Source organism: Lagopus muta, chromosome 12 (assembly GCF_023343835.1).
Source record: "Lagopus muta isolate bLagMut1 chromosome 12, bLagMut1 primary, whole genome shotgun sequence".
NCBI lineage: Eukaryota > Metazoa > Chordata > Aves > Galliformes > Phasianidae > Lagopus > Lagopus muta.
Window position 1 is genome coordinate 15,808,246 of NC_064444.1, and position 12,444 is coordinate 15,820,689.

The 12,444-nt window shown below is 39.4% G+C and overlaps 1 long non-coding RNA gene across 1 annotated transcript in view; it reads right to left on the bottom strand.

Annotated features, from left to right (window-relative positions):
- The window catches only part of LOC125699405 (uncharacterized), a 315,820-nt gene that overhangs the window by 227,141 nt on the left and 76,235 nt on the right, over positions 1-12,444 (bottom strand). The gene's annotated exons all lie outside the window — the stretch shown is intronic.

The following is a 12,444-nucleotide window of genomic DNA, read 5'->3' on the forward strand; positions in this document are numbered from 1 at the left end:
TAAACTGAAAACCTGAGACTAGATCTAACTGAGCACATCTGCACATCTCAGCGTGGCTCATCTCTCAGACAGGTGAATGGTTGACCCACAAGCAAATGCTGAAATAAAAGGTTTCCTCAAGGAACTACTATTCCTCACTCCTTACTCTGTCTAGGCTTCTACTACTTCAGGGAGAACTGCATTACTGGAATGAAAATATATATTTAAAATGTTCCTTTAGGACGTAGAACAGTACAGCTTTCACTTTGCAAAGCAACAGATATTTGCACTGCAAAGGAGTCTCCTACTTTGGAATTGTGGACTGTCACTACAGAAAATTTAAACTCAGATGCAAAATTTATCGCCCATTGTTCACAGGATGGGATTACATTTATTTTATAAAATTGATGTAGAAGCCACAAGTTGTTTTCTTCTCGCCATATCCCTGTTACAGGAGATATATTTCTTCTTGCTTTACAAAGCATAAAACAGAAGTGTCATTATATACTTCTACAGTACACAGATTTAAGCCTTCCCGTTTGAGAAGTAAATCAATACTGTTTCAGAAGGAAAAAAAACACATCAGCTCTAAGAACAGCAGTGGCTCTCCACTTTGAGTCACTTACCCTGCAATCCTGACTGCACAGAAATCAATGGCAGAACTCCAAGTGACACTAGCCTAGGACAGTCACCATTCACACCTGGCTCAAGCTGCCACGTACTTAGGTAGCAGAAAGCTATTAAGAAAGATCAAATCTCAGGGTTCTGTCATGCTGCTTTTACTTCAAGAGGATGTATGAAATACACAAAGATTCACTTGCTCCAACAATAGAGACTCCACAACCCCATGGGCAACTTATCTAGTTGCCCTAGACCCCTATCATGAATCAGTTTTTCCTTTTGCTTAAAAAGAAGTCTTACATTTCAATTTCGTGCCCATTGCCTCTGAGAGAAGCCTGCCTACATCTTCTTTACTCCCTTCATCAGATATTGATTGACACTGAAAAGGTCCCCCAAGTCCTCTCTTCCCCAGACTGAGCCACCCCACCTCTGTCAGCCACCCCAAACTCTTAATCACCTCTCTGGCTCGTGCTGGACTCACTCCAGCATGCTCACACCTCGGACGGGAGACCAAGCTCCAATTAATTCTACATTCTTCATCGCAAAAACAAGAACAGCAGACATACAAATATTTGTAAGTGAACTAACCAAACATTGCATTATTATTCTTGCAGCTTTATAAAGCCTTTCTGACGGAAATGATACTGCGTAGCAGAGAAACCTGCATGAATGCAAAGAGGTTCCTTGCCTATGATAAAATATTTACTTGCCTCTGCCAACACAGCCATTACTGTATTTATTCTCCCAGCACCCCTTTGATGGGGGGGAATACCAATATACACATTGTACACATGCAAGACAGAGGACATGGTGACCTACCTAATATTGCACAGGAAGTATGTGGAAGAGCAAGGAACATCTGAGCATGAGGCTAAGTGTTTTATAGCAGATGGATGAGATATAAATTAAAATATTCAAGTTATCAGTGGATAAGACTTACAGTGCTGTGGGACTCATTGAAAAGGATTTCCTACGGCACGCATTTTGGTCTCCTACAATTTCTCGTGGCTTCCATGAAAGCACGCAAAATTTTTCTCTCCCTGCATTCTCACTAAGACTGTGGCTGGTTTCAGGGGACAAAACCAGCAAATGAAAACTACAACAAAACTCAACAGGAAAAAACTCACAAAACCACCAATGACTTTTTAGTTTAAAACTACTGAAGAACTATTTCTGCGTTGTCAGTTAGTTCAGGTACTTTGTTGTGCATCTCCAACCACTGTATGCTAGACAGAAACCATAAGCCATTCAGCTTTTATTTTGCTGTGCTAGAACACGTAAAATCCTTTTGTTTCTTCTCATAAAATAGCTTTCACTTTGCCTTAATTCTTATGACCTTTTCTGCATCTGTTCCAGTTTTACAAAACATTCCTGTCCATGATTGACCAGCCCTACATGATATTTCTGAGGCAGAACCAGAGTCTCTATAATAGCACTAGCATTTCCTCTGGAAATGCTACTCCTAATGCATCTTACGGTTGCATTGCCTTTTCCACTGCTGCATCATTTCTTAAAATAATTCTCTTTATAACTCCCAATGCAGAGAAATAGAAGTATGGAATCACTATAATTGAAATATGGTTGGTTTCTAAGGAATTTCTTTGAAGGAGAGAGTAGTGTACACATTTCATAGATTAACTGAAGTCTTTTTTCAACTGAGAAGCATATGGAGATGTGAGAGGAAAAGAATAGATGGAAAGGAAGAATTGGTGGGTGTTATATACAAATGGAACGCAAAGATGAGAGCACAGGAGTAATGATTTCTTGTGTGCAGCAGCAGGAGGATATAGACATTTTCTCAATTGGAAATTCTGTAACAGCTCTACACATAGAGAGGCCTGCCTGATTCTCTTAATTTCCAGGAGGAGAAAACAGCAGATATTGACAAAACAGAAACTTTACCTACTTGAGTAGGTTTTATGCAGCAAGAAGGGTCTGCACGATCGAGCTTCTTTATCCTTTCACCTCTGTATTCAGAAATAACTACGCAGAACGTTAAAGCAGACCTTCGTGCTGCTGTCAGAACTACATTATCGTCAGGGAAAGCTGCACCATTTTGTTACTTCAACGTAAAAAAGATAAAAATTAAGATAGTCTCCTGCAATTTCTTTAGCAAACGTAAAAAGCAGCTTTTCCTATAGCTGCCACAATCACACAGCTGGTAGGACTCTGGAATCAGAATTCTTAAGGAAAGGTGAAGTTCAGTTTCTACTTTTAATATTTATAAACAAAAGGAATTTTCTATATGACAAAACAATCAACTTAAAACCATAAAATATTTTTCTCTGTGACTCTCAAATTTCTTAGCTTTCACAGTCCTAAAATATTAATTTTACTTTATACTGTGTACGTATTAAATGTACATCAGAAAATATAAAATGGTACAATCAACATTCATGAAGTGAAGTTAGAAAGCAGATGATTCATTTTCAACTTTTTCATGTAACGATTTCAACAGTACAGGCATGTTTCCATGATACATTTTCCTTTCCCAATTTTACTTCTTGATTTTTAAGTCAAAAGTGTTGTATGGATATATATTTTTTATTAGCTTTAATGAATGTCAGATGGCTTTTTCATATAGAAAACCTAGAAGTCCTTACTCAGTCAAAAACCTCATTGATTGCATCCTCTGATGTTAGAAATCGTTCATAGCTAATACATGATTAATCACTACATATTTGTTCATGCCTTCAACATTGCCTTTCTTTCTGGGAACGTACCTTTTCTACACACTATTTGCTTCCCTCATGTAGCCTACTTTCTAAAAAGCCATTGCTGGACCAAGGGAAAATCCCATCTTGCCACCCCAAAACAAGAACTTCAGTCACTCTGTTATATAGGTTAAGAGGAGACAAGGCCATGTAAACGTAAATGAGTCTTAAGGAGTTATTTATCCATAGCTCAATTAAAGCACAGATGACCATAAAGTGACACTCTATTGATTTGGAACCCATAATGATTTAAGTTATTTCTATACCCTGAAGAACAAAGGTGAGGAGATGGAACCTCTTTAGCCAAGGCTCTACTTACTAGTAAAGTGAGTTATCTCCAAGAGCCTTGTCCAGCCATCAGCACTGGGAGGAATAATCACATGAGACCTAGGAATTTGCCCATTGTGGCTTGAATCCCAAGAGGACAGAGCACATGCTCCTGCCCACAAACCTCCCTCCACATTTCACAGAACAATGGGAGTGTGATTCTCTGGGTGCCAGGAGATCAGCCCAGTAAATGCTAAGTCAGCAGATTAGAAATGGTTCCTGTGGACCAGATGAGCAGTCATCTGGTCTCTAAGTGGGGCTATTTGGAACAGAGGTGGAAAAGAAAGGAACAAACCACCCATGCATTATACAGTTATGGAAAAACTTGCATACCTGAAAAATCTTTTTACACATTTCACCACTTAGAAGCTGCCTTTGCTAGACACAGAGTCCCACCTGACCTCTAAAACTCTAGGTATTGCTTCTATTTCCTTACGCCTTTCTGCGTATATCTATTTCTGGCTGAATGTATATTCTGAGATTGTCTGCAATCTCTGCCTACCTTAAGAATGCCTAAGCCAAAATTACTGATGAATAAACAGATTCTTTTTTCAACAATTAACAAAAGGGAGCTGTAATTTAAGATATATCACTGGATGTTTTCTGACAGGAACATACTGTCTTAAAAAAATATAAATATATGCATAACCCCCCCCCCCCCCCCCTCATTATTTAGTATTCTTACAGAGGTTTTGTTGGAAATATCTTCCAGCTCTCCTTATTAAGTCCCTTGATGTCTAATTCTTTGTTCATCCTAAGTCACTTCGTTTCTGCAAAATCTTGTGGCAGTCAGTTTCATAGGCTATATAATTTCTGAACTATTCCTAAAAACATAAATCAGTTTGCTTTCCCTTCACTTCTGATTTCATATCACATTGCTTCAAATTTTAACATTGAAAAGGGAGGAAGAGACAAAAAACAACTCCTACAGTGAAGTTAAATAACTTCATGGAAATAAAGCAAATAATCTGTATTACTAATGGATCTATTTACAGCTGTGATTTCTTATTTGCAATACATGCATAATATATATAACAGCAAATCTTTCTATTCATGCCACTTCTTTTTTTTCCTCTCCTCAAAATGCATACTAATTACTGCAGCAAAATTGAATTTGCCTGTGCATACATTGAGGTTAACCATGCAGTTAGTAATGAATGAAGCACTAAGAATCAACTGCGCAACCAAGAAGGAAATATGTATTTAAAATCATGAGCAGGATTCTAATTATTGAGTCCAGGAAATAATTTAGTTAATTTCAGCTTTAAGATTAAATAATTCTAAAAGATACTAAGCTGCTTTTCACGCTTAATTAGAGGCTCAACTTCACTGAAAAGCTCCTGAAACACCACAGTCAGTGGCAGAAAAGTATCTACTTAAACTCTTCCCTGGAATATCATAGCATCTACAAGGACTGCCCCGAAAGTAACACCTCCTATTTTATTATGCTGGCCCAGGGCATCCAGGCAAATGGTGGTGGTACAGCAGGAGGAGTTGAATCTTCCTGCCACTATTCTGTCACGTGTTGATGCTGTGCAACAGATGGCAGCAGAGGGGCACTCTGACAAAATGACGTCTGATGTGAAAGTGTGTATGAAGCAAAGGGGTGGAACTGAATTCCTTCATGCGAAAAAAATGGTGCCCACTGACGTTCACCAACTCTTGCTGACCATTTATGGAGACCAAGCAGTGGATGTGAGCACAGGGGGTGGGACATTTCAGTGGTGACAGCGACAGTGGGTCACCTCCACTGGTGCAGATTTTTTTTACAAGCACGGCAAGCAGGCTCTTCCTTATTGCTGGTGAAAATGCAGAGCCAATGGCAGTGACTGCAGTGAGAAATAGTGTTTTCTAGCTGAGATTCTGCTCTATGAAATAGTGCTATTGTACTCTTTGTATCTTCTAGTTCCCATGGAAATAAATAAGAGGCATTACTTTCAGAGCAGTGTACTTCTGACATAAGTGTTATTACTTGAAAATGTCATGGCATGCAGAAGAAAGTTATTGTACTCTTATACAATACTGTTAATAGATATATCATCTAAATCACCACAGAACACTGCACAGCAATTTATAGTGCATCATAAAAACCAATGAATGCGACAGAAAAATCATGGAGATGAGAAAACACATTAAATGTGAAAGAAGAATTTTCAAATTCATTTACAAAAGTCCCAATGCTGGCAAGTTACTGTATCAATTCTGACCAAATTATTCACAAGTTTCCACATCAACATATCATAACTTAAAACCTGAGTGGTTTTAAGGCTCCTGAAATTATGCTACAAAAGGAAGCTGTAGAAAATTTTCTTGCCAATGCAGGAATAGTCAATAGCAAAAAGAGTAACCATCAAACAAGCCAGTTGCAGCTGAGGAAAAAGCAACAGAAATGACAAGTCAGCGAACGCACGGGCGAGACTGTTTGTCAAATTGCTATGCCAGCAGCTAAGACTGTATCAGTATTTCCCTTCTAAAACTCAATTTTTAAAGAATTTATATTGCTTGACTGTTAAAATATGTTTGTAGGCAGAAACAACGGTGCACTGTGCTCGGGCAAATTTTTAAATTAAAAATGGCCTCCAAAATTGCTCCAGCAATTTTCTGCACGCAATTGTTTCCATGTGAAAAGATCTCCATTTAGGGACGAAAACAGGATACTTCCTTTCAAAGATTTTTTTCTTTTTCCTTTTATACACACTAATGGCAAAACAACAGCTCCAAATCAAAACAACAGCACCAGGAGGTAAGCATTGCTGCATTTGTCCCTGCATTTGAATGTAGGCATGCTGCAAGCTGCAAAGTACAGTTTTGGTGTCGATTTTAAATCCACCAAGAAGTCTATTTAGGAAAGTCTCAAATGAGAAACCATTTTATTTTCTAATATGCATTTGTGCCCCTTGGCAAATATGCCAAAAGCAGCAAAATGAGGGCCTGCGTTTTTAATATATTTTTTTAATATTCATTTTTATTCCCTAAGTGAACAATGTGAACTAAATCATAGCAGCTGATCATCTTTAAATTATTTCTATCACCCTCACATTAGCAGCTATTTTTTCTTTTTAACCATCTAGTTTTTTGGAAGATAAAATCAATGCTATAAGCCATCGCGCATGTATTAATAAAGACAATATTGTTACAAAAAAATGTCATCGCTTTTAAGCAAGATAAACAGTTCTTTTTAATCCAAAACATCAAAGCAATTATCTACATTCTGTTAAACCAAAACGTCTTTCTAAAAACCAGCATGTTTAGGGATTCACATCAATAAATTACAAACCAAAACAGAGTGAAGTTGCTGAAATGTTTCTAGTTTCAGTGGAGAAGACGTATGCACCAAGCAGCAAGCATTCGTCAGTCCCGCAGTCTCTGTACAGCACAGAGAAGTAGGTGAGCTGGAGGTACCAGATCAGTTGCTGGTCCTGCTCAGCAGTACATCTCCAAGTGACAGAACAAGGCACTTCAGAACGAAAGGCAAAAAATAGAAATAAAATAGGAAATTATGCCATCCTGCAGAAAGAGTTCCCTGCAAGTGCTTAAACACGTGTTTACACATACACACACATACAATTAATCTAAACACTATTCATGCAGCAGCTGGTTTGCTCCGACACATGTATTCTTTTTAAATATTTACACGAAGGCAGTTTCTGCAGCACCCTCGCACAGACTTTCCAGGAAAGAACATGACTTTCCTTTGTTCGGGGTTTGCACACCAGAGGAGCTCCTCTGCGCGCACATGGCTTGAGCACAACCTACAGATGCAGAACCTTTGTGCTCTTTATTAAGAGTCAGTTTTCGTTTCGGGAGATGGAGCCTCCCACATTATAGCTCACCATGTGGTACATGAAACAGCTTTCAGTTGGACCTGAAATCTTACTGTGCAGAGAGGCTGTGGACATGCAGAAGAAAAACAAGACTGGCCATAGACAGATTACAATGCAAAGTATTTTGCTGTTTGGAAGTGAAATAGAGCCTATCACAACCAGCCTGGAAGCAATGCTAGTTGACTGACACCCGAGCCATTTATAAAGTTTGAAACTCACGTTTTGGGAGCTGCTTTCTACTTTAAACTGTAACTGCTTGTACCTCCCAGCAACTAAGCTGACTGTGCCCCTGCAATCTGAAGCCTTTTCTACATGTGCACGTTTACCAATGTAACCGTTATATTTCTTGATGTCGTCATTACAAATTTACATTATCAGATCCACATATTAAAAATATATATATGAAAAAGCTTTTCTTCATCAGACTGGATTAAGGAGACATCCTAATATTCCAGACTTGAAATAAAAAGCCTCAGCCGTAACACCTTTTTCTCTCCCACTAATCATTACTGTGAGATCAGGGTTATTTTTGCCTCAGTTTTTGCCTTGAATCTGTCTCTAAATTCACAAACTTGAGAACAAGGAAGCATCCCACGGGACTTTTCCCTAAGACCTTCTGGTTCTAGTACTAAATCTTTAAAACATGGGATGAAACACAATATATACAGCAACATTAGAGTTCTTTTGAACCACATCACCACAGTGCACTGTTTTTTAATGTAAGCCTCTCCCTGCTGCTACCAAACCAGCTAGGAACAAAAGCAGAAAGGCACAATGCAGTCCCTTTGCCTTTCTGCAATAACCCACCACAAACCCTCTAATAAAAAATACTTCATGATCTGCTTTCTTACTGCTGTGCAAGGGAACACAGTGGATACCAGGCAAGCGAGCCGTACCTTATTATTACTCACCCATCCAAAATTTTCCCAAACCCGAAGTCCCTGTAAGTCACTCAAAGCTAGGCAGGGTGCCCAAATCTGGCTAAAATTGTTCCTCCCAGCACAGGACCCTACAGCTGGTGTAAAGAACTAAAACTGCTGATTGTTCCTTAAAACCACTAGGACAGCAGAAGGGCTTGCAGGTGTGCACCATCCGATCATACCTCCCAGGCATCACCTGAAGCCATAAGCTTAACAGATGTAGGAACCTCTTTGAAAAGGAGACTAGCAGGCAGCAGTTGGGTGCATAACAACTCTTCCACTTGCTTTGGACTTTACTTCCACCCAGGTGATGTAACTATGTGCCTACACAATTTTAGTAATTTAGTAGCTTTAGTATTTAACTTCCTGTGGATGTGGCTAGCAGAATTACAGTGTACTTCCCCCTAAGGACAAAGCACTGGCCTGTGTGAAGGTCCATGCCTTGTGTTTTCAGGTGTGTTCTTGGCCTCACTGCTTCCTTGCAGCTTGTGGAAATGCAAGGGGAGGGCACTTCAGGTGGCCGTGTGGAGACTTCCACAGCAGAGAATCAGATGCTGCCAAATTCATCTGGAGCCAAAGCCTGGTATTTCAGAGAGCTCAAATCTGAAACTCAAGCTACCACATTATCCCCTGCTATATTTTAGCCTAAGCAGTGTTTTCTCATGAACGGAGTCCGACTCTTTCCTCCCACAAAAACATACCAGTACAAAGGACAGAATTACACTTAAGAAAAAAAACACAAAATCAGCTGTGGAAGAACGTGTCAAGTGATAAGCCACCTGTTCCATATCAACTACACTAGCTCTGCCCTCTTGGCTCTCCACCAGACCCTATTAGGATGGTTCACTATTTGGCCAGGTAGGATTAGCAGAGAGCACCTTGCAGATGGAACACTCCCTTTCAAAGAAGTTACACTGGTTGTGTACTTTACTCCCTGTTCTTAGACCATCTCAAGTCCTTAAATTACATGATGAACGGTAAAGTATATGAGCTCTTGAATGATCAGCCATTGACATATAACATATTTTAGCACCTGCAATAACATCAGTGCACAGATCAGACCATTATAAGCAGAAAGCAGGCTTTCCAAACAACAGAACAGCAAGAGTTAAACAGTTAAAAAAATTCCTACAGTTTCCCTGTGAAGAATAATTACAAACACTGCTATCTAAGCTAGCCTTCTAAAAAGGCTTCTAAGCTAGCCTGCTGAAAAAACTGGGCTGTTTTCAGTTCATTTCATACGACAAAATGTTTCAACATTTGGAACCAAAGTTTCACAACTATACTTTTTAAACTGACAACAATGGACATATGTACAAGTCATTTAAGACTAATACATAGAACAATATAACTTTATAGCCATAGATTAACTATCCGCAGGAGGCAGGCTTGGCTGGCCTTGGAGCGTGTTCCCTATTTTATACATATTGCTAGCTATTTTCTTCCAGGAAATGTTGTGGCTGGGAGGAGATTCTATTTCAGTATCCTGAAGTTGGGTTCCTTTTCTTGATTAGTAGACGATGCAAGTAAGGTGAAAACAGTTTTGAGGGGTCTCATATTATTCAAGATACAGAATGGAATAATTCTGTTTCTCTTGTGAGCACTGATTTTGTTCTTTTTTCTTCCCCCCGTGCAGTATTACACTCAACCCACAGCATTCTCTATTAGTGGTAGTAAATGCAGTTATGTAGCCAAATACAGAGTCTTTGGCTACACTGACCCAATTCTTTAGAACACACAGGCAATGCCAAGGTTCAATCAATTGAATTTGGCTCAGAAAGGATAGGAGCTACTATCTGAGCCATAATACCTCCCTAAAAGCAGTGCAAGTGCTGTGCGTGCAGCTCGCACAGTGGGCCAACAGCAAAGGTGTTCTCATGGCACATACTCCTGCTTTCTGGTAAGGCTGCTGCCATGTACAAATGTTTTCAGAATAAGCAGCACAACTGTAAGCAAAGGCCAGATGGTTACGCACTGCACGTCTGTAAACACCTGAATGCAACATAGATAAAAGACCTGCTGATCCCTGTGCTAACCCAGAGAAGGAAGAAGCAGGCAGTGTTTTCTGTAGACACAAGCAATGTCAGCCCTTCTCAGAACTCCAACTTTTAGGTGGATGGAAGCAAACCCCACCAACTTTGGTGCTATCCATTAAAATCACAGTTCTTTGTCCATCCACCTGCTTTGGAGCACTGGAGCATTTCTTTCTTTGTCAGCTCACCACTGTTCCCTCTAGTCCTCACCTCAAACTTACGACATGGTTTAGTACTGAGGGGATTCTGACTGTGCTGTAAAACTTGGTGATGTCACATCTCCCTTGGGGATGGACACATCTCTCCTTAAAATTCTCACCTTTCTTTCTAGTTCAGTCCACAAGGCTACCAGAATTTTAGTATCTGAGTCTCTGCGTATTTCCAATTAATAATAAAGTAAGAGTGTTGAGGTGAAATCATCAAAATTTTACTGTTTTAATCATACATGGATAATGCATTACCTAAGCCACTTTCACTACTGAAAAAATAAGTTTTGAAAAACTCCTACTACATATAAATTTAAGTCTGCTTTCTAAATTACCCCAAGTGTTTAGACTGCTTCTGCAAGAAATACACATGGCACTCGGCATCTTAAGAAAATTAGTCATTCTATAAGCCTCTTAACTACTGTTGGTATTTTTACATAATTTCTTCATCAGCTAAGTGTATTTTCCAGTGATGTCACTGTAATTATTTCTGTTCAGCCTGGGTGTTTTACATTATTTATCCAGTAAGATAGCTGTCTTACATTTGAATGGTTTTACCTTTTTTGGAACTGAATCCTCTATAAAATTTAGCTCCCGGCTTCCAGGGTGGGTTCCCAGCCATCCACTGTGATATTGTTTGGAGAGTGGATTGCAGCTATTTAATTTTCTATGTCCTGGCAGCTTCACTACATTATAACATCAGAACAATGACTTCTCTGAGCACACTGGCTCACACCACCTTTCCTGGGCAGGAAATCACAGATAACAATCGCTATTGCAGCAGAGGCACTGAGGTTGAAAACACTGGCATTGCTCCTGCTCTGGAGCATCTCTGCTAGGACTCATAGGTTTGTTCATTGATCAAAACAAGCTCCCTAACCAAAGTTCCAGGAAGCACTTTCACCTGGGCTTAATTTTAAGTCTGTGGGTATGTAATAAGGACATAACAAAGTTTGGAAGACCTGCTCTAAAGTACTGGTGCCAGAAAGCCCATCCATTTTCCTGTGTAAATCAAGGAATCAGTATCAGCACACCAAGACGTAAATAAAGAAATGATTACCCTGTTCTGCTATTTTCCTGCAGCATCTAGCAAGTCATTATCATCAATAATTGCCAATAATAATTGGCAGAAGCCTCTCTGTTATTGCTTGTACTGGTTGCCAAAATGCTGCTTGCTTTTTTTTTTCTTTTTTTTGGGGGGGGGGGGGTGAGCAGGACAGAATGTGTTGGTAACATTTTGAAAACTGTCTTTGTGATCCTAAGTGACAAAACCCTTTCTCCCAAGGCATCAGCAAATCTGTACAGAAGTTAGCAAGCAAGAGCAAAACAACCAAACCTTGGGATTTACTACTTTTTCCAACGGTGATTTTCCTGTTCATCAGTATTTATTATTTAGCTTTTAGCTTCACAGTGCTTCCTTTTCACCTGGGATATGGGTTATTGCTTTGCAAATTGTATACTAACATTGCTCTCCTACAAATACTTTAGGTATGACCCCAGAGGCAGCTCTGAATGCATTTTAATGAACCTTTTAACTTTTAAAATTCAGGAGCATTTATTTTAACCAGAACTAAAAGACAAAACTGAATTCCAAATTTGGTGGTCAACTTACACTTACTTATCCTTAAAAGAGACTCAAGTAGGACAAAATCTGCTCCTGCACAGAAGGCATGCAGTAAGGCTGTCCTCTAGTTAAATCGCCCCCCAGAGAGACTACATGCTTCAAAAAGGATATCCTGAGATATCCTATGAGAGCGTTATTTGGGAAGGAGCAAAACAATGTATTTGAGATTATGTGTGCTTAGAATATTTAAGACAAC